General features: G+C 48.5%; 1 long non-coding RNA gene across 1 annotated transcript; it reads left to right on the top strand.

Annotated features, from left to right (window-relative positions):
- The first annotated feature begins 3,137 nt into the window (after nt 1–3,137).
- On the top strand, nt 3,138–21,192 carry LOC136336018 (uncharacterized). The gene is made up of 3 exons (XR_010731354.1): nt 3,138–3,580; nt 6,358–6,451; nt 20,924–21,192. It is a non-coding gene; the product is annotated as an uncharacterized lncRNA (long non-coding RNA).
- Nucleotides 21,193–22,898: the final 1,706 nt, after the last annotated feature.

Below are 22,898 nucleotides of genomic sequence, written 5' to 3'. Positions count from 1 at the left end.
TGGAAATGAGTGTGTGTGTGGTGGGGGAAGAATCAGATGGGATGGGGGATGTGGCAGGTCCCAGGTCTGATCCAGCTTTGTGGGCCATGGTGAGCCTTGTGGGGTTTCCTAGATGTAGGAAGCCAATCGACAGCATCGAGCAGAGGAGAGGTGAGAACTGACTGATGCCTGTTTGTTCGTTCATTCATTCATTCATTCATTCATTCATTCATTCATTCATTCATTCAAAGATGACTCATGCTATCTTGGTGAGGCACACAGGACCAGGCGCTGAGACCACGAGGAGGCCTAGGGATGCTATCTGCCCTCTGGATGTGTTTGTGGAGTGGAGGTGCCTCCCCGGAGTAGTCATCCCACATGCAAGGTCTGCTTTTCCTCCTGGTTGATGCAGATATTAGGTCTGTCAGGCCCCTCTTGCCCTTGACATTGAGAGCGAGCTCCGTGAGCTCTCACTGCATTACCGGGAAGATATTGGCAATGCCTACTCCGGGGACCCACGCCGGACTGACAAAATTAACATCCGTGTCCCCATTTGATTTGTGTCTGCATAAAAGCTGGAGAAGGACCAGCCTGGAAGTAAAGTATGGAGTCACAGACTCTTACTAACCAAACAGAGAAGACGAAGGCAATATCAGATGCCTGCTCGACAATGAACAGCCGGAGCTAACAAATAACCTCTAAAACCAGTGCCTCCCAAAGCTTTGAGGTGCATACGCATCACTGAGGAGTCAGGAGTCTTGTTAAAATGCAGATTCTAACTCAGTAAGTTTGGAGTGGGACCCCAAGTTCTGCGTTTCCAACAAGCTCTAAGGCGATGTTGATGCTGCTGGCCCAGAGTCGCAGCCTTGCATGACACTCCCCATGGTAGCCAGCTTGAGTTTCATAATCACTGATCGGTCACCCTATTGTAAGATTTTTTTGTTTGTTTTTACATTGTATGGATCAGAAAACACAATTTACAGGGCTCAAAACCGAGCTGTGGAACCTCAGCTTGTTTTTCTCATTGGCAAGGGGAGGTTGATGATATTACTGCCTGCATTAGAGCATTTCTTGGAAGAGTAAATGAAACAAAACGTGGCATGTGCCCAGCATAATGCTTGGCACATGGCAAGGGCTCAATATCTGGCAGCTTTTTAAAAAACTTCTGGAACCTGAGTTCAGCTTCTCTGACTCCGAAGTGGGGGGCTCTCTTTACCAGTTGGTGGAAACCAAGGCTTGGCACAGCTGGAAAATGAGGTTAGGAGTTAAAATATTTAGCAATAATTGAATATGGATGGAGCTGGATGGTGGAGTTCCCGAGAGGATATTTGTGTACTGGGAGCTGGTTACCTGTTAGAAGCTTCCTTTTTCCAGCCAGTGCCGGAGAGAAACATGTTTTTGTGGTCTGTTCTTTCTCCCCACTCTAGACCACATGCTTATAGCCTATCTGTTTTGACAACAGCCACGACCTCAAACCTGGCACAGTTAAACTGTACAGACCTCAGCACCCTGTTCTAGTCCAGGCATGGCTTCTCCAGGAGTTGCCCTGATTCCTGGCTGGCTTCTGGCAACCACCACCTGTGGCCACCACCATTGGAATAAAGAGGCCATTTCTGAGTGCGGGGTCATGGTGCCTTCAGGTTTAATTGATGAGTGACCTTGTCACTGTCCTAGAGGGAAAAAAAGATCTCCTGAGGTTGGCATCCAAAGGTTATCATCCCAGGGTCCCTGGCTACTTTCTCAGCCTCCATTTGGATCCCTCTGCCCTGTCTCCCTGCTGCTGGCCCACTCCTATCATTCTCCTAATGCTTCGCATCTTTGTTGGGAAATGCTCACCTGCGTGACTGTTCACCTGGCAACCTCCTAGAGTCACATCCTTCTGAAGCCTTCCCGGATTCATTCATTCATTCATTCATTCATTCATTCATTCATTCATTCATTCAGGCATCAAGCCTTTGTGTTGGCACACAGCATCTGTGCCAAGTCTGTTCTAGGCATTGAGACGATAGTGATGAGCACAAGGTCCCAAGTCCCCGCCCTGGTGGAGATCACATTTTATTTGCGGGAAACAGACACTATACAATATACAAATGACCAGACAAGGTAAGGGTGGATGGTGGAAAATGCTTCCAGGGGGAAAGAGGTAATGGGACAGAGACAGCGTCCGTGGGGCGGCTGCCGGCAATGGTGAGATGGGTGGGGAAGAGCTCTTTGTGGAGGGTGTAGAAGCTGAGACTGGCTGACAAGAAGGAGCTGGTCCAGTGAAGAGATGGGGAAGGGTCATCCAGGCAGGAGGGCAGAGAAAGGCAACCAGGAAGAGAATGAGACGAGAGGGAGGTGAGTAGGAGTCCTGTGAGCCGAGCTGGAGAGGCTGGCATGGCTAGATGGTGCTGACTCCCTGCAACCCCCACAGGGCCTCAGTAATAACTCTGTGAGGTCCTTTCCATGTTGGGGTGTCATTAGGGTGTAAGGGACTGGGCTTTTCCATGTCTGTAGCCCCAGAACAGTTCCTGGCTATAGTCAGGGCTCACTAACTTGATCAAATGAGGCCAACTAGAGTCAGGGGTGGAGAGTGTGAGAATGGAGTCTGGTGGTGCCACCCGTCCCTCCCAGGCGGTCTCTGCTGAGTCAGCACCTCCAATCCACGTTGCCTCAATAATTCCGGTAGTAACTGGGTCTGCGCCCCAGATTTTAAAACGGCCCCAGAAGAGGCTGTCCTCTGGATGAGGGAAACATAAATCACCATCTCTCTCCCAGGTGGAGGCAGAGCTGAATGGGAGGTGCTCTGGAAAAGAACACCAGGGGTGGATCAAGACCTAATCAATTTCAAAATAGAAACTGGAACCGAGTACAATTGACCTAAGAGGAAGGACCGAGGCGCGGCCTCCCCAGGAAATCAAACAGGCGGGCAGACAATGGGTGTTGGCAAAGAGGGACCTGAGGGCCGAGCACGGTCTGGAAAGAAGTCAGACCCGGGCGGGAGGAGCGAGCGCCCCGAAGCGAGGACCTGAGTCACACTGAGTGAAACGTGAACCACACTCGGCTCTTCCTGCCCGCCTAGTGAAAACCCTTGCTCAAATCCTGTTCTATTTCTGGAAACGCCAGCTGCATTATAGGAAGTCCTGCACTCTCCACATTAGGAACAAGAGTCACTTCTCTCTGCTGTGGGTGCTCTCCGGCACCTGGAGGGCTCAGGGTTGTTAAGCTGCTCACATAGTAAGGCGGGACGGGTACAGCAAACCCTGGGGGGTTAAGTGGGCTTCCTTCTCTCGGGCAGGGAGAAGCTGGACTCGAGACTTGTCACCATAACACATGAACTTCAGTCTTTCAGAGGGGCCTTAAAATATTCCTGTGCCAGCCTCAAAGGAGAGAGGAGAAAGTGGCCAGATTCCATGGACTGTCGTATCCTCCTTTCCCTCCCTCCTGTGCTGGGAGAGGAACTCGGAAATCCCAGCCTCATCCCAGAGAAGCAGCTGAGCAAGGCGTTGGGATGCACCTGCTGGGCCGCTGATGGCTTCTGAGTGCTCCGACATCTGCTTGTTTCCTGGGACCACGGCGGGACACTGCTCTTTGAGGTGGATTGGAGGCAGGCACAGTGCAGGTGACCTTCTCGGTGGAGAGAGGATTTTCCCCTCCTCTCTCTCGTAGGCTTAATGTAAACTGTTATAGTCAATAAGCAGCCAGGGCCGCTGAGCCCAGAATGCCCGCCCCTGAGAGTTTTATAGGATGAAGGGTCTTTACTGGGTGGGTCTGGGTATCCACTCCCTGAATTCCTTATCCTAGCACATTGTTTAAGGATCCTATTTATTTTTTTTTTTAATTATTTATTTATTTATTTTTTACAGAGACAGAGAGTCAGAGAGAGGGATAGACAGGGACAGACAGATGGGAACAGAGAGATGAGAAGCATCAATCATTAGTTTTTCATTGCGCGTTGCAACACCTTAGTTGTTCATTGATTGCTTTCTCATATGTGCCTTGACCGCGGGCCTTCAGCAGACCGAGTAACCCCTTGCTGGAGCCAGCGACCTTGGGTCCAAGCTGGTGGGCTTTTTGCTCAAACCAGATGAGCCCGCGCTCAAGCTGGCGACCTCAGGGTCTCGAACCTAGATCCTCTGCATCCCAGTCTGATGCTCTATCCACTGCGCCACCTCCTGGTCAGGCTAAGGATCCTATTTAAAATCTTGAATGTTTAGAAGTCTCTACAAACTTTCTAGGTTTTACTTGGGATCTTAGTTGGTATTTCTGGTACAGGAACTGCCATAACACATGGAAAATGAGTGATTGGAGAAAATGGGGAAAAAAATGAAACATTTTGATCTGTGCTAATGAGAGGGATAGCCGGGTCTGCCCATTGGAAGTGGAGTTCGGTTTCTTCTCATCCTAAATAGAGTGGATCGAGACCGGCCTTTGACCCTGGTGAAGAGCAAATAGGAGAATTAATATAAACGGCAGTTTGGTGAGCTGCAGGCCACTGTCACAGAACATGCTTTTGGGTGTGGTACCTGGTCTGCCGTTCATGTGCTGTGTGTCCTTGAACAAGTTGCCACCTGTCTCTGGGCTCTGCTTTCTCTGGAAAATGAAGGCTGGATTAGATCATAATTTCTCTAATTCTGTGACTAATGATCATAGCATTAAAAACAATTAAATCATGTCGTGGCAAATTGAGCACCGTTTCATTTTTCTGATTAAGGAAAGGTGAACGTCTCAGCGTAGTGTTGATGGATGTATTTTTAACACCTTTAAACACCTTCTGATCTTACTGTTTCATGAAGAAGTGAGAGCAGACTTCAAACTCAGCCTTCCTTAGCTGCACCTGTCCATCTAGATGAGAATTTAGTCACATTGTTTTGTTTTCAGTTGATTTTTATGGCTACTATTTTTTTTTATGTATTTTTCGGAAGTGAAAAGTGGGGAGGTAGACACAGACTCCTGCATGCGCCCAACTGGGATCCACCCAGCATGCCCACCAGGGGGCGATGCTCTGCCCATCTGGGCTGTTGCTCCAATGCCACTGGAGCCATTCTAGTGCCTGAGGTGGAGGCCATGGATCCGTCCTCAGCACCCGGGCTAACTTTGCTCCAATGGAGCCTTGACTGGCAGAGGGGAAGAGAGAGACAGAGAGGAAGGAGAGGGGGAAGGGCGGAGAAGCAGATGGGCGCTTCTCCTGTGTGCCCTGGCTGAAGATTGAACCCGGGACTTCCACACGCTGGGCTGACGCTCTACTGCTGAGCCAGCCGGCCAGGGCTAGTTATTATTTTTAATGACAAGTCATCCTGGTTTTCCATTTACAGTAGCAAGGTAGGGTTTTCTCATAAAAGACATGTGTTCCTGATGATGGGACCATTTAAAGAAATCTATGAAGGTGATACTGGCATCTGGCAAAAACTGTGTGGTTGGTATATGCATTTTGAAAAACCCTGGTCTCGATGACTCCTAAGTGCTTTCCCGCTCTGGGGGCCCGTGGCTGGTAATGCTCCAGGGCATACATTGCTGGTCACCAGCTGTCTTAACTGTAAGCTTTGTGTGGGCAGCGATTCTATGTGGCTTTTTGGCTACTGTATCAAAACATCTGGCTTAGTGGGTAGCACCTGATAGGATTTCAGCAAATAATATTGAAGGAATGAATGCATAAATCAAGGGGGAAATACAGGGATATGACATCTTTTAATGTTTGGGAGCAAAAGGGAAGGAAACCCCCGCATTTAGACCCTTGGAGTAGTGAACAGGCACAAGCACAGATGGGCAGACACACACCCGTGCACATATGCACACACATGCATACACATATACACATGAACACACACACATACACACACATGCACACCCACATATGCAAGCACACTATGATTTGAATGATAATCCAAGTTGAATTTTTATGACATTAAAATTTGCAGAACATACGTTATACTGTTTTTTAAAACGTAATTTGCCTCTTGACATCTGAAATCCTCCCTGGAAAAAGGCAAAGTTTCAATAATGAATGAGTGAATAAATCAATTTACTGTTTACTTTCAGTTTTTCTTATTTTCAAATCTCATTGGCTCTCTGCTTGGAGTATTTTTAAATTGACTGGCTGTTTGGTTCAAATTATGTTTTTAAAAAGTTTTGGCGCGGGCTACCGACCTGGTGTGTTTGCTGGGTTGGAGTTTGGGCGTGCCACCAAGTTGCTTTGGCCGGGTGACAGTTTAAACACAGCCGGACAGCTGGTCCTGCTGGGAGAGTCGCTGGTGGGCAGATTCCACAGAAACAATGTCCTGGGCTCTGGAGGGGGAGCTGAGGAGCCGGGTGGTGTCCTCAGGCCCAAGGGCGACCACTGGATTCAGGGCAGCCATTGATAACCCTCACCCCCCTATTTTCTATTCCTTTCTCCTCCAGGAGCTATCATTGGCTCAGACTTGGTTGGGAACCAGAGTCGGTGGAACAGAGAGACAGAGACTGGACTTTCTTGTCAATCCACCTCATATTTCAGGTGAAGTCTTGCCCTGACAAGGGGAAGGACCGAGGGTTGGAGACTGCCTTTCTGATAGGGTCATCCCTGCCCCCTGAGCCCAATTCCAGCCAACTCCTTTTCATTCATTTGCTTTTCCTGGGGGCAAAGGAGCATCACAGGCAAGGTAAATGGAAGCAGAATTATTGCAGGGTACTGAAAATCTTTCCAGCTCGTCAAGCAGCAGCAATAGTTATTACAAAAGGAATACAGTGATATACACTCCACAGGGCTGCTGTGGTGATGAATGGAAACAGTGCGGATAAAACAGGACAGCTGTGCCCCGCTCATCGGGGACGCTCCATAAATAATAGCTGAGGTGATTACTTAACTCCTCAGGCTGTGAGTGGCTCTTCATGGGTTTCAGGATATGTTTGTTGAATGAGCAAATGATGGAACTGGCCGCCTTAGAGGGAGAAAGCTAGCTGAACATTCAACATACAAGCTGAAGATGTATGTTACTGACTCATGGTCCTGATACTCCCTCCAAATATCAAAGCAGAAATGAAAGGGAGCTCAGGGCCAATGCTTTAGCTCTGCACCCATCAGCCCAGCTGACGGCCTTCAGGGCAGGGTTGGCTCTGAACGGCCAGACAACTGCAGGATGACTTTCTAGTTATCCTCCCCTTTCTGCATAATTGATTTTAAAGTTAGACTATGTGTCCAATTAAGTCAACATGATTCAGAAACCAGAGTTTTACAGCAGAGCTTTATAGGGCAGTAGTTGGGAGCAGGGAAGAGGTGGGCAGTTCTTATCTGGCAAATGAGTTTTTGAGGTTTGGCATGAAAATCCAAGGAGTCTGTTCCTGACGTCTGAGAATATGAAGGAGACGATAAGGTCGCTGAGTTGATCTCTGTTAAGAATTTCTGTTTCTCCTCTCCTGACCTAAGGGCGTGATGAGGCTAAGCTGCCAGAACCCAGTACTTTACTCAGATGGATGGGAGGAGAGGGGGACGGCAGAGAGGACATTATCAGAATAATGAAGAGGATGAAGTCCATGTGGCAGTCTCTTTGTGAGCCATCTGGATATTGTTGGCCTCCCAGTGGTATGGGATGTACTGGTGGTCAGTAACTCTTCTAAACTTCCCCAGTCAAATGGTCTCTACATTCAAGGTAGCTTAGGACCACCATTCCCAGAGTGCAGGGGTCTCAGTTAGAGGTAATTGTTGGGTGGGCGTTCTGTGGAGGGGTTTCGGCAGCAGTATGATTTACAATGAAAGGCACGGTTGGTGATGGAGGGCTTACTGTGTGCCAGGCAATGTACTTAGCCCTCTAGGGGGTCATCACTGCCAATCCCTTGAGCAGCCCTGCGGTGTGTGGTCATACGTGTTCATTGGTTATAGTCCCAGGCAGCTTTCCTACTTCCCAAGAGCCCCTGATCTCCCTTTGGGGGTTCTCTCATTCTCACTGTTTATGGTCTTGATAGAATGATGAATCAGATGTCTTCCTCTCTCCCTACAGTGCTTGTAGGTTTCTTTCAATCGCCCTGGTGAGACCAGGGAAAGTTCAACTGGCGTTTCCCTCCTCCAGGACTTGGAATCTTGAGCTTATCATTCAAGAGCAGAAATTTCAGGACTTGTTGATTACGGCTCAAGTTCCAGGTCCGGTTGCCAGGTAACTTCTGCTATCTGCTCTGAGTTCATCCTAAACCTTCTCTTCTCTTCCCTTCTGTGCGCTGCCCCACCCTCTCCAGTAAATTTCCTCTTAGCCAGAGCCATTGAGGGGTCTTGAATTCCCGTGTGTCTGCCTCCACAGCCCACGAACTGACTATTATGCAATGTCAAAGCCTGTTTCCTCCTCAGGGTGAGGTTCTGAGAGGCTCTGCTTCTGAAAGTCTGAGAACGTCCGATTCTAAAATGATCTGATTAATTCCCTTTCTGTTCTTTCAGAGCTGGTCAGGGTTCACACCTGCAAATCCGGACAGCTTGAGCTGGTGGCTGAGTCAGCAGCTGGGGTGTGTGAGGGCTTTCAGACATGAGCTCAGCTGACAGACACATCCCTTTACTCACGCTGGTGTCTCCCTGTATTTGCCACATCAGAAGGCCCTGCCAGCCTAGTTCCTTGGCTTGCCCATAAGACCTGGGGTTTACCTTTCCCAGGAGAAATGTGTAGACCACACAGGAGAAAGCTGAACGGAGCAACCAGAGTTTTCGCCCTGTTGACAATCCCCTGCAGTGCCCAGGTGGCAGGTGGTCCATCCACTAAGCAGCGATGACCAGGGCCTCATAGCCGCTTCAAGAAAAGCTTCATAATCTACTCTCAGCATCAAAGGTTAGATAAGGTCCCCCATATCACCCCTGGGCAGATACAAACTGATATTTATATTTAAGTGGTTAGAAAGTAGTACTCATTTCCTTGATATTGTTCTTCATTCAACAAAGTAGATCATTTGATTTGTGTGAAGACTTTATTTCCCCCACAGGGAACTCAGTAAAGCTATTTTTATTTTGAACAAAAATTAAGTCCAATTGTTCCTGAGTTGCCCTTTGCCAAATAATCTCACTTCACTCATGCTGATCTATAGACTTCTCCCTCACGTTAATCTATAGACTTCTTCCATATGCAAATATACAAGTCTTTTATTCTTTTTTTTTTTCTTTTTCAGAGGCAGAGATAGACAGGGACAGACAGACAGGAACGGAGAGAGATGAGAAGCATCAATCATCAGTTTCTCGTTGCGCGTTGCGACTTCTTAGTTGTTCATTGATTGCTTTCTCACATGTGCCTTGACCGTGGGCCTTCAGCAGACCGAGTAACCCCCTGCTGGAGCCAGCGACCTTGGGTCCAAGCTGGTGAGCTCTTTGCTCAAGCCAGATGAGCCCGCGCTCAAGCTGGTGAGCTCGGGGTCTCGAACCTGGGTCCTTCCGCATCCCAGTCCGACGCTCTATCCACTGCGCCACCACCTGGTCAGGCGCAAATATACAAGTCTTAATCTGGGCATGGTGCCTTTTTAAATTTTTTAGCAATGGGGTCGTTTCCTCAATGACAGTTTTATGTGGGACTACAATATATCAAATAGATATGAGAGAGCTGCTCTGTGAGCCAGGCCCGCCCTGTGGCATCCCCTCCATTCTCCTGCCTGAGAAAGCACAAAGTGGAGAAGGATTGGAAAACAGCTGACCCAGCGGCTTATTTGAACTGAGTCGGAGTCTGTGGACATAAGGCTGAACCACCGGTCAGCTAGAACGCTCGCACTGTTGCTCTCTCTCTCTTCCTCTGTGCTGTTCTCTCGTCCCCCACCCCCACTCCCACCAAGATATGGCTGAGGGAATCAAGAAGGTATTTTACAGAGAGGTGAGAAAAGTCAGCTCAGGCCTTGGGCAAACAGCAGGCAGAAAACAGCAAGTTGATGGAGAGCTCAGCTGGGCGACAGAGGTGCTCCTGGCACAGTATGTGGGATGCCTCAGGTTTACAGGAACTGGTGGGAAGAGCAAAGAAGTCACGGAATAGTTGACCAGCTAAAAGACAGCCAAGGAGAAGGTGGCACACGCTGAGCTGTCTGCAGCCTGGGGCACTTAGGGGGCGGCCAGGCCTCCTCAGAGCAGTGTCAGACACAGCGGAAGGGCCCTTGTGCCACCAGGAAAGCTGGGCGAGTCCTTCTGCTGTGTGTCCGTCCTGCTTGCCATGGTGCTGGGAGTGTTCAGCCTTTCTCTACAGAACTTCTCATTATAGGAGCTTTTAAGTTAGTGTTTGGGGCCATGGAAGCCAGAAGCCAGTCAAGTTGATGTATATGTGGTTTTGATGGTTTGCAAAGTACTTCTGTACACACGACCTTAAAGTTCCTCTGAGGTATGCCGGGAAGCTCTATATGAGGAAGGTTACCCAGTGCCTGATGTCACAGGACACCGGCGGGTGCCACCACCGTGGAGAGAAAGCAGGGCATTGTTGAGGTAGGAAGAGAAATACGGTGCAGACAGGCCAATGGCCATGTTTTCTGGCGTGAGCCTCCCACACATGCCTGGCCACTAGGCAGTGGTTATGCATTCCATTCCCAATAGGTCAGACTGACTTTATTGTTAAGTTTCCTGGATCATGTCACTCAAATGTGTCATGTGTACTTGGTTGTCATAGCGTGTTGCTCAAAAAAAAAAAAACACAACACAACAACCCAACAAAAAAAGGGATGATCTTTCAGGCCAGAGGTCACAGACTGGTTGCCCGCAAGCTGTGCTAGCCTCAGACGGATTTTGTTTGGTCTGCATCAGGTTTACTATTTTGAACTGGTTGCTAATATTTAAAAATTGGGAGCTCTCGGCATTTCTGGTTTTCTCAAAAAAAAAAAAAAAAAATCGGAGGTTCTGACAACACTGGTTTTTGCAACTGCCCCTTTCTCTGAGTCACGTGTTCCTCACATTGCCATAGACCCAACCCGGCCTGCTTCCCTTCTCTACAGGACCTGCCAGGCCCCGTGCGCCCCCGCCTGGGAGACCACCAGCCTAGGCTGTGGTCTTATGTAACTTGCCATGTGGAGTAGGGGTTGGCAGACTACAGCCCTGTGGGCCAAATCTGGTCCTTTTCCTGTTTGTATAAATAAGGTTTTATTGGAACACGGCCACACTCATTTGTTGACATACTGTCCGTGGCTGCTTCCACACTACTCCGAGTGCGGCAGTTGCTAGAGAGACTGCATAGTGTGCAGATCCTAAAATAGTAGTTACTCTCTGGCCCTCTATAGAAAAAGTTGGTTAATCCCCGATGCAGACCAGGGCCGGAGGGCTGACTTTGCACTACAAAATAGCCCATCTAAGTGTTTTCTAAATAAAAGCTTTTATTTCCCTCTCATCAGAATTTTGCTTCGTTTTCTTTCACTTGAGGCTTTATTTATAACCTACCGAACCAAGGGGGAAGTCGGTGACCAATTGTTCCCTGGGTCTGGGTTATTACGAGGCCGTACAATGTCAGTTTTGGTGCTCAGGGCCATTAGGCAGTTGGCTTCCATTGCTTTTTCCCTTGCCTGCCTTGTCTGTGGGGAACTAACTAGAATTATGAGCATCCTGCTCTTCTGTAGACTCTCCCTCCGACCCACAGGAATTAGCGCGGCTGTTGTCCTTTATGAGAACAATATCTTACACAGGTGTAATGGAAGTGGCTAACTCACTCCCCCTGTATTCCTGTGCCTTTTCTCCTGTTTTATTCCCTGGACTAGGCTGCAAGGCAGGCGGGCTACCCACTGAACAGCCCTTCCCTTCCTATCTTCCTTGCTGTGTAATGATTGGTAATGCTGGAATCTTGCTCTTCCAGACTTTTATAGTGGCTCTCATGATCACGTGAGCCTGTCCTGGCTAATGACAGATAACAGGGATTTTCTAAAAGGGGTCTAGGAAATATTTTTCTTCCTCATAAGAAAGCAATATGCTCAAGAGAGATTCCTGTGTCCCTTCTTATTTGTTTCTAGCTGTGTGATTGTAGGACAATCCCTTCTCCTCAGTGTCTTCTTTTGTAAAATGGAGTAAGAATGAGGTAATTTTGAGTATTGGGTTGATGGGCCTATAAAATGCTTAACAAAGTAGCTGTCATCAGGTAATTACCTAGTAAATGGTAAAACACTGTTATTAGTGAGGCTGATTTTTTATTCCTACTGCCACTGTGTTCGAGGCTGTGAGCTCAGACGTCTCAGAAACCCTCTATTCTGTGGAAGGCGGGCCTGAAATCCTGGGAATAAGGGAGGGACGCACTGTGAACGGTGGTGACCTAGGAGTCAGGAGAGCAGGATGCAATCTCAGGGGTCCCCTTTGTTTCTCTGAGCTCCTGCTTCCCCACCTGTCAAATGCATGTATTGGCTGAGATGGCCCTTAAGGGCCTTTTCCAGCTTGGACAGACCCCACTGTGAGATGACCCACACTGGCCTCCATTCTCCCTGAGACCAGCAGTTACCGTCCCTGAGGACCCCGATTCAGTCTTCTCCTTAATTGACTGAAACTACCCACAGGTTTCCATCTCATCAGCCACCAGCAATGGCCAGTGCCGGGCATGAGGTGCGTGGTCAATAATTCTGAGCTGGATGAATGAATGAACTCCATTGAGTGAGTGCCACCTGTGACCCCTGAAGGATGGGCAGGTTTGGTTTTTTGCAGTATAAATATTTAGAATGTGACCATGATTATAGTTTTTGGCGAGGGGCATCACTTACTCATGGCCATGGCCTTGAACCTAACCAGACTGTGAGCCAGCACCAGAATGAGCTGTGCTGCGCTCCAGCCTCGGACCAAGAGCAGACTGACTTTCCATTGACCCATGAGCCAGGTCTGGGTTTTAAAAAAAGAATTCTACAAACATTCCAATATCTAGCAAACCTGCTAAACCAGGTGCACCCTTGCATTTCCTTTTAAAACCCTGAACTGGAACAAAATTAGACCCCAAGTAATCCTTGTTTATAATATTGCACAATATATGCAAATAATATTAGCTAACACTTGCACAGGGCACTTTGTGCTAAGTGGATTACCTCATTTATTCCTCAGCTAAGCCTATGAAGTTAGTACTATTTATATTCCTATTTTATTTTACTTATTTTATTTTTTAAAAGTCTTTGTCTTTTGTTTATTTATTTTAAAAAGTTTTAAAAAGACTTTATTTATTCATTTTAGAAAAGAGAGAGAGAAAGAGAATAGGGGGAGGAGCAGGAAGCATCAACTCCCATATGTGCCTTGACCAAGCAAGCCCAGGGTTTCGAACTGGCGACCTCAGCGTTCCAAGTTGACGATTATCCACTGCACCACCACAGGTCAGGCTATTTCTATTTTACAAGTGAGGAAAGTTTGACAGCTAAGAAATTTTTACCAAGGTCACATGATCATTAGCAGGCAGGAGGAACATTTGAACCCAGGTTGGTTTCCTCAGCGTCAGTGACAGCGATTGTGTATTGAGCCTGTCTATAGGCAGTCCCTGGCTGGACGCTGTGTGCATGAACTCAGTCCCTACAACAGTACTGTCTGGAGTGCGCACTGTTAGCTTCATCTGGAGATGAGGAAGCAGCTTTTGAGAGATGGTGTAACCTTCCTGAGGTGTGTTGCTGGTGGAGCCATGCTACCCTGTAGAATGGCATAGAGCTCTGCAAACTCTCAAGGGCCACAAAGAGGGAGGGACTTTACCAGGGTTACACAAGTGACCCTGAATGGAGACAGGGTTTCACTGAAGACCTTTTCCATTCAGTGATGGTAGGGCATTGCCATAGGGTTGCCCTGCCATGTCCCTTGTCCTAGGGTGAGAGGACACAGCTGCAGAGCTAACTTGCTGAATGACCTTAGGGAAGACCCTTTTTCTCTCTGAGTCTTTCTTTCATCTCCTGCAAAATGGGACAATAACCATGGCTGCCTCCTGCGGTTGCTGGAGCAGGAAATGAGAGAACACACTTTAAGTGTCTGTCCTGATGACCAATGAGGGCCGCACAGTTAACACAGAGTAGCTGTCACTGTTGGTGAGATGACCTGCCAACTAAAACAGGTTGGAGAACCAGTGCTCCATTGCTCCGTCCAGAGAAGCCCAGAAATCTGCTTCACAGTGATGACTTATTATGATGGGAAGGAGGCCCAGAGGCTGAAGACTGTCAGATGCTACCAGAGATACGTGTGTACTTGGGACACGCACACGCACCTGCACACCTGGGCACAACATACTAATGGCACACACATGCAATATATACAGCATATATGTGTTCACGCATGTGCATGGCCATATGTGCACATGTGACACACAGCACATTTATGAAAAACATGCTAACACACAGCTGCATGCACCCACAGATATATGTGCTCATGCACACACATTGAAATAGCACACTCCTCCCCTGCTTTGCCCAGCTAACACCTGCTTGGAAGGTCACAGCCTCAGGGCAGCTGCCCTACCCTCCCAGGTGACACCAGGTCACTCAGGCTGTGCTCTCTTGGCATCTTGCATTTTTCCTCCTCTGCCTACATCTCAATTGTCATTGAATAATCATGTAATAAGTTGCTTAGCTCTGTTTTTCATGCTAGAATGTTATCTCTGCAGAAGGCAGGGACAGAGCCAGACTACGTATTTTCCACTGAGCCAAGCATCTCCCTTAGCCTGACACATTATAGGCCCTGATAGACTGGGGCTATAGATTGAATAGAACCAGCAAGATCCATTTACATGCACGCTGGAGAATGAACTGATTTACAGAGGGGCTACTTTGCACAGGATTTTGGGCCTCAGGGTCTGTGATGGCTCCTAGGCTCGCCCTGAGAGATCCACACCTCAGAATGCTGTGGAAATTGGCAAAAAACAAAACCCAACTGTCAAGTGCCTTCCTAGTCACCAGGAAAACAAGTGTTGGTGGCAGATAGGATGTCTAGGAAGTCTGAAATGTGGACAGCTCCATATTGCTCCGCTTTCCCTGGGGAGGTTAGGGGGACACAAGGAGCTGCCACAAGTAATAAGGTTGACGAGTCATTGCCTGGGTTGGGACAGAACTGTTTTCTCTCTCTCAGTTCTGGCAACTAGCGGTAAGCCAGCCGCTTTAGACATAACAAGGCCAGAGGACAAGGGATTGATGGGAATGAGAAACGCAGTGCAGGGCGGGGACAAGCAGGGGATTTGGGGTGGTCCCTGGCTCACGATCGTCTCTTAATGATTTTTTATGACTTCACTGTGGTGTGAAGGCAACATGCAGTTAGCAGTATGCAGTACTGTACTCTCTCATGATGCAGGGCAGTGTCAGCCACGTGATCACAGGCGTAAACAACCGATTCTCTGCAGTGTCCAGCGTTACCAGTGATTTTTGAACTTTGCATTTTGTTTTTGCGTCCCATCGCGTCTACACAACACCCACCACCTACACAACTCCCGCTTCTGGTGAGAACAAGAAGATGGCAATTATAGATGCTTCTTGACTTATGATGGCGTTATGTCCCAGTAATATACGTGTTTGGAGCATGTTGAAGGTAGGCTAGGGTAAGCCATGATGTTTTATTTATTTATTTTATTATTTTTATTTATTTATTTATTTATTTATTCATTTTAGAGAGGAGAGGGAGAGAGAGAGAGAGAGAGAGAGAGAGAGAGAGAGAGGAGAGACAGAGCGAGAGAAGGGGGAGGAGCTGGAAGCATCAACTCCCATATGTGCCTTGACCAGGCAAGCCCAGGGTTTTGAACCGGCGACCTCAGCATTTCCAGGTCGATGCTTTATCCACTGTGCCACCACAGGTCGGGCTAAGCCATGATGTTTTAATAAGTTAGGAGTAGTAAATACATTTTTGACTTACGATGGATTTATGGAAACTTCACCCCATTGTAAACTGAAGAGCAGCTGTAATTTTATTTTTCTTCACTTACTTATTTAAGGAAAAGTTCTGGGCACCTTCTTGCTGCCAACGTGTTCAAGTCTGCCGGAGAAATGGACAAGGAAACAAGCAGGCAGAAAGCAATGTGGTCAGTGCTCCGTGAGCATGCGCAAAAGAGAAGCTCTGCGGGGGAGGGGTGTGGATGGCGTGGGCAGAGGAAGGTGCCTAAACTGAGACCTGGAGAATGGGCGGCTCTTGTGCAGGCTGGGAGACGAGGAAAGAGAGAGGGACCTGGGGGCAGAGAGCTTGTGGGCAGGCTTTAAGGGGAGAGAGAGCCGCAAGGCACATGGCAGGAATTCAGGGTGGCAGAAGCTGGGGTCTGGGATGGAGTGGCATGGAGAGCAGGGTCCAGTGGGATGCATAGCTCATCCATGTGGCTCCTGAAGCCCCCGCCCCAGGCTGATGGCAGATGAACCTTAGGACTAAAGTAGTCACAGGCGGAGAGAGGACCATTTCCTCAATGAAATGAGCTTATCTGAGGCTGGGTGGGGTAGGCGGTGGAGGTGGGGAGTAGAGGTAAGCAGGCTGGAGCATCTCAGAACAGTGAACTCCTCCAGACCAGAGCGTACCAGACAAGGAGAAGGAGCTGTGTCATTCACTGCTAGGTGGCCCGCCATCCCCCGGGCCTGTTTTCTTTCCTGTCAAGTGGACAGGGAGGCCGGGGTGACCTTTCACACACTTCCCAGCAGCGGCTTCCTGAGCTCTTGTCAGGCTGCGTGAGCCGTGTGCACCCCTCCTTCCCACAGGCCACTCTGTGCCTCTGCCTCGTGTTGTCCCCGCAGCTCCCTATCCTGTGGTGTCCACCAGGCCACCCCGGCCATGCTTCCTCTATCACCACCCAGCTGTCACACAAGCAACTCACGTTGCCTCTCTGGGCCTCAGTTTCCACATTCACACAAAAGTGATGGGGTGACATTGCCACGTGCTTCTCCAGTCCTCTGTGTGCCCTTCTCCACACCATGTGCCTGGCCTCCTCACTCTAGAATTCTTGTCTAGATTTCTTTGACCCTTCCTTCTCTCCTGTGCCCTCCTCACTTCTGCCTGGTTAAATCTTCCCCGTCTTTCAAACCCAAGCATAAGCATGTTTTCTTCAGGGAAGCCTTCCTCAGGAGGGTCTGTATTCTATAGTCACACTCTGTACATTTCCTTCCCAGCCCTTGTCATGGTGGCAGTGTACCCCACATTGTGTGGTTACGGAGTGCCCACTGCCCCTGGTAAGGTATACGCAGGGCAGGGAGTAGATCCAACATGCTCACTGTTATATCTTTTCACCTGGCACTGTGCTGGGCACATACTAGGCACTGGGTGAGTAGCTGTTGGATGGCTAAGTGACATCTCAATAGATTTAATACGTCTCATATGTATGCGAGGTACTACATAGTTATACTCAAGCCAGCCCTATAAGCTTAAGCTGTTTTACATCATAAACCATAGTGACAAATACTGGTCACTAGAGGGCGATGTGAAACCATAAAGCTGGGTGGCCTCAGGGACCCCCAGCCCATTGCTGAGAAGTAGAAGTCTGTTCTCTCCATCCTCTAGGGCTCATAGATTAAAATTTAACAATACTTAGACTGATATGAGTAGAAAGGCTTGTCAGAGAGTGTGATCCAATCCTGAACTCTGGGACCCCAGAGAAAGTGAGCTCCTGGCTTTCCCTGGCCCCAGCGATAGACTGGTTCCTAGCCAATGGCTACTCCTTTTTCACTATTTGTATTTTCCACTATGTAGGACACATTTCTGTTACCTCTGTCTGTCAATGAAAATTTGCTGGACACTGGGTTAGCTGCTGGAAATCTCAGCGTACAAAATAGTCCCTGCCTCACGGAGTCTACTGTCTAGTTGAGAAGGTGAACATGGAGAAGTAAGATACAGCTACTCATTGTGTTTAGTTCCGAGGAGGGGTCAGGGTATGAGGGAGCCCTGATTCTTCTCAGGCTCACTCTCAGAGGAAGGGCCATTAGGTGGAGACCCAGGGGCTGAGCAGCCACTGGCAAAAGGTGTGAAGACCAGGCTGTCTGCCCATGTGCCCTTCTGGGCTGCAGGTGCTATTGGGCAAGTCCTCTCTGCTTGTTGTCTTCTGTTCCTCCACCCATATAATAGGAGTAGCATTTGAACCTGAGTTTTGACTAGGAGGGGGTTGTATGTTAGACATCTGGGGGACTCATGGGCGAGTTTCTTAGGCACAGGAGCCGAGGGTCCAACCCTTGGGTTAAAAAGGACATCTGCCCAGATGGCCTCCCACTCAGCAGTGGCCGGGAACTGCCACTAAGCTTTATAAGCTCCGGGGAAGCTGCGTTCAGGCACGGGAGGATGCTGCCTTCAGACCTAGCACTGAGCTCCCACTGGGTGGCTCAAACTCAAAGCTTTGACTTATCCAGGAGCTGATTAAGTACACAGATCCCCGGGTCCACCCCCGGGGTAGGTAGGTTTGGAAGAAGACCCCAGAATCTGCATGAACATGAGTCCTCCAGGTGGTTCTATGCACATTAAAGTCTGGAAATCATTACCCTTGATATTTCCACACAAAGGACTTATGACTCAGGCTTCTAATTGGCCTTGATTTATATTTTGTGTATTCCAGAAAAGTCATGGCTAACCTCAAATTTTGCAATTCAAATTATATCCTCAACACACATCGGACTAAAGAGCCAACCATTTGGGATGCGAGTTTTCATTCCAATGAGGTTCTTTCATGTGTGTTAATGTTCCTAAATGAGGGTCATGCCTCGCTATGCTGCACAGACAAATTTGTTCATTAATTAGAAACACCTAGAATTCAGCTTTGTGGAAGATCGGCAGTCTTAATTTCTAGAAGGTGGAGAGATGGAGAAGATTTGTGGCAGGAAGCACAAAGAATTAAATTTAGAAGCCCAGAGTTAAGCTCTTCTAGGCTAAAGCATTTATTTATTGTCAAATTTCTAACCACTGCCCAGCTGGGACAGGTGAGCTCTGACCCACTGTCCCTGGAATGCAGTTAAAAACCTAATGCTCTTGAGTTTGCTGAGGAGGCTACAGCCCCATGGCTCCTGCCCGGGACGGCCATCTGTGGGGCAAGGGGACACTCTAATTTCCTTCATTTAGGGTGGAAAGGGGGCTTAGGCAGAGACACCTTGCATCATGCACATGTCTTGGCCCTTGACAAGAAATACTGCATTCAGAACCCTTATCTTCTTGATCTATGGCTCTAGTCCTTGGCTTGTCCATCTTTTTCCCATTCGTGGGGGCAGTTGTAGTAGGTGCCCAGGCTGTCCCAGGACAGCAGTCCTCCGAGTTGTAACAATGGAGATGTTGCCCCTTTCAACTGTCCTCTGTCCCAGGCTGGCCAGAGATCTCTGGGGCAGAGGTAGGGAGTTAATGAGGGACCACATAATGTAAATAACCCCAGAGGCTGCAAGTCCGTTGATGCCAGTGGCTACTGCAGGTCACTCTGTATTAGAAGCCCAGGTTGTTGAATAGAAAAGGCAATGAGTTGGATTTGGGGTCCAAAGACCCCCTCTAAGTTGCATTGATGCAGAGAGAGAAGATGACATCTGGAAGAACTGGGAAAACAAAATAAAAATAGCATGAACAGGAGATCAGCATTAAAGGAGTCCAGGAACCAGGAAAGGGAGGAAGGGAAGAAAGGTGGGTCCCAATGCTAGAAAGAGGTGTTGATTTTAATCATAATTCCTCACATGGGTTTGTTGACCTGCTCACTTCATGCATACTGTATATGCGTATGTAAGTATTGCTCCCAAACTCTCTTTGGATCCCCACCACTGCTGTAAGGCAGGCTGGTCGTTTCCATATCTCCAATGAGGAAACTGAGGCCCAGAGACAGCTACTTAGTGGCAGGCCAGGAGAAAGGCTGAAATTCCCAACTCCATGCCCAGTGCCATCCTGTTAGTTGGTTCCCCAAGTTTAGCCTTATTTTACTTATTTATTTATTTATTTATTTATTTATTTATTTATATTTTTCCAAAGTTAGAAGCGGGGAGGCAGTCAGACAGACTCCCGTGTGTACCTGTTTGGGATCCACCTGGCATACCCACCAGGAGGCAATGCTCTGCCCATCTAGGGTGTTGCTCCATTTTGGCTGGAGCCATTCTAGCGCCTAAGGTCCTGGAGGTCATGAGCCGTCCTCAGTACCCGGGCCAACTTTGCTCCAATGGAGCCTTGGCTGGAGAGGGGAAAAGAGAGATAGAGAGAAAGGAGAGGGGGAGGGGTGGAGAAGCAGATGGGTGCTTCTCCTGTATGCCTTGACCAGGAATCGACCCTGGGACTTCCACATGCTGGGCCGACGCTCTACTACTGAGCCAACCAGCCAGGGCCAAGTTTAACCTTATTTAAATGACATGATATGCTATGCAGAGAGCAATTGTCTAATGAAGCTGAAGCTGACCCACGCCCTCAGACACTCTGCCCTGAGGCACCACCTTGGAAATCTGTTTAGAAACCAGCAGGCGTTACTGGTGCCTTGTAGCGTAGGTCACCCAGAGCCACTGTCACTCCTTGGAAGGGGTGGGGCGCTGGCTTGCTGCAACACAGTGATGAAGGCTGTGCTCAGGGTAATTTAATCTGGTGATGCACGCAGGGAAGATCAGGAAGGGAAAGATAGGAAGGGAACGGCTCAAAGGAAGTTGATGGTTGCAAAAGAGATATGGCATGTGCTGCAGTCTTACCAGGAATCATATTCAGTTGGTCCCGGGACGAGCAACAGAGCCTATGGGAAGAGTGGGTGGTCATCTCAAGCTTGAGAAATAGTGATCATGATGCCTGGTTCAGGAACCCCTGCCCTTGAGGATGGGAGCATGGGCCCTGGAGTCAGACAGACTCAAGTTCAAGTCTCTGCTACTTTCTAGTTGTGTCCTTGGACGACACAAGTAATCTCACTGAAACTTTAATTTCTTTATCTGTACAGTGGGAATAATAATGATTGTGAAGATGAAATGAAATTGTGCTTAAAAAGCACTCAACATAATAGTAACCACTGAATAAATATCGGTGTGGCCATCATACCTGTACTGAATAACACAAATGGAGGGAATTGTATTACAGTGATCATGCTCCTGTCTCTTCCAACTGACAAATTCTTCCCTTGAGTTTGACTCCCTGGATTACCATCTTAACCTTTCTCACTCAAATTTCTTGTAACTTTTCTTTTTCCAGATTCTATTCAGTGAAGAAAAATTAACCTCATGCTGAGGATGAAGTCACTGAGTCTTGGAGATGTGAGGTGACAGTGTTGATGAGGTGACAAGGCTGACACACGGAGGCATGTCTGCGCCGCTGCTCACACCCCGGCCATGCAGCCTGCGGACTCAGCCACAGCCTCTGAGCAGGGCAGACAGGCTGCCTGAGGTGACGAGAGAGCCTGTAAACACCTGCACAGGGACGTACAGCCTCTGAGCAGGGCAGACAGGCTGCCTGAGGTGACGAGAGAGCCTGTAAACACCTGCACAGGGACGTACAGCCTCTGAGCAGGGCAGACAGGCTGCCTGAGGTGACGAGAGGGCCTGTAAACACCTGCACAGGGACGTACAGCCTCTGAGCAGGGCAGACAGGCTGCCTGAGGTGACGAGAGAGCCTGTAAACACCTGCACAGGGACGTACAGCCTCTGAGCAGGACAGACAGGCTGCCTGAGGTGACGAGAGAGCCTGTAAACACCTGCACAGGGACGTACAGCCTCTGAGCAGGGCAGACAGGCTGCCTGAGGTGACGAGAGAGCCTGTAAACACCTGCACAGGGACGTACAGCCTCTGAGCAGGGCAGACAGGCTGCCTGAGGTGACGAGAGAGCCTGTAAACACCTGCACAGGGACGTACAGCCTCTGAGCAGGGCAGACAGGCTGCCTGAGGTGACGAGAGAGCCTGTAAACACCTGCACAGGGACGTACAGCCTCTGAGCAGGGCAGACAGGCTGCCTGAGGTGACGAGAGAGCCTGTAAACACCTGCACAGGGACGTACAGCCTCTGAGCAGGGCAGACAGGCTGCCTGAGGTGACGAGAGAGCCTGTAAACACCTGCACAGGGATGTGCTGAGGTTACCAGGCTGACATCGGGCCAGGAAGGTTCCCTGAGCATCAGCGACACTGCGGGGACAGGGTCTTTCCACTGGAGGGACGTGGCACTGTGGCCAGCGATTCCCACAGACTGGGCGAGCGACGTGCTTGGGCTCGGCGTGGCGAGGATTTAAAGAGTTTCAACAATTATGTGTTCATTATAAATTATTAACACATGTTTTACATTTATGAGGTGATAGGGAACTTCCTTTTAAAATGTACAAATACAAATACACGTACAGGACAATATTACGTAAGTAACAGTGATTGTGGGGCTGCCTATAAAGGCAAAATCAGGATCCCAGACGTCTAGTTCCTGAAGTGTGGGAAACTGATTTTGTATGACTTTTTCTTTATTTTTCTTATTATTTAAAAAAATTCTTATTTATTGATTTGGGAGAGAGCGAGAGAAACCCCCCCCCCACTGATTTGTTGTTTTGTTTATTTATGCATTCACTGGTTGATTCCTGTATGTGCCCTGACTAGGGATTGAACCTACAACCTTGGCATATCAGGATGATGCTATAACCAATAGAGTGACCTGGGTAGGGTTCTTTCTTTTATTTAAAATTTATTCTAATGGAAGAGAAAACTGAGACTCAGAAATACTAAATGACTTGCTCAGTGTCACAGAACGTGTTGGTGACCAAGTTTAGTCATATAAAAATGTATTTCATTTCTCCCAAACCCTAAGATAACAGGAAAGTGATCCATCAAGTCTGAGTTCCGAGTGACATTTGACAAATGCTTCTCAGTTCTGCTGGCTGCCTGACTCTGATTAGAATCTTGCTGAAGCTTTCCCTGTTTTTTTTTTTCAAATTAATTTCTCTTCCTAGTCTTCATCCGCCTCCCAGACCTTTTGCCTTGGAGAGAAGCCTTTGGCTTGAGAATGAAGATTTGCAACTGAGTCATTGGCTCTCTGGCCCTTGAACCATTAGGTTAAGTTCTGACTGTGAGCTGGGCTTACCTGATCGATTTTTGCAATAATCTTCAGTAATTATTATCATCACTGTTCTGGTAGGGAGGGCACTAATGCTGACACCTGTGAGAGAGATCTGCTCCCGGTCACATGGCTGGTGGAT

Source organism: Saccopteryx bilineata, chromosome 4 (assembly GCF_036850765.1).
Source record: "Saccopteryx bilineata isolate mSacBil1 chromosome 4, mSacBil1_pri_phased_curated, whole genome shotgun sequence".
NCBI lineage: Eukaryota > Metazoa > Chordata > Mammalia > Chiroptera > Emballonuridae > Saccopteryx > Saccopteryx bilineata.
The sequence above is the reverse complement of the archived record's forward strand: the minus strand, read 5'-3'. Positions and strand labels throughout refer to the sequence as shown.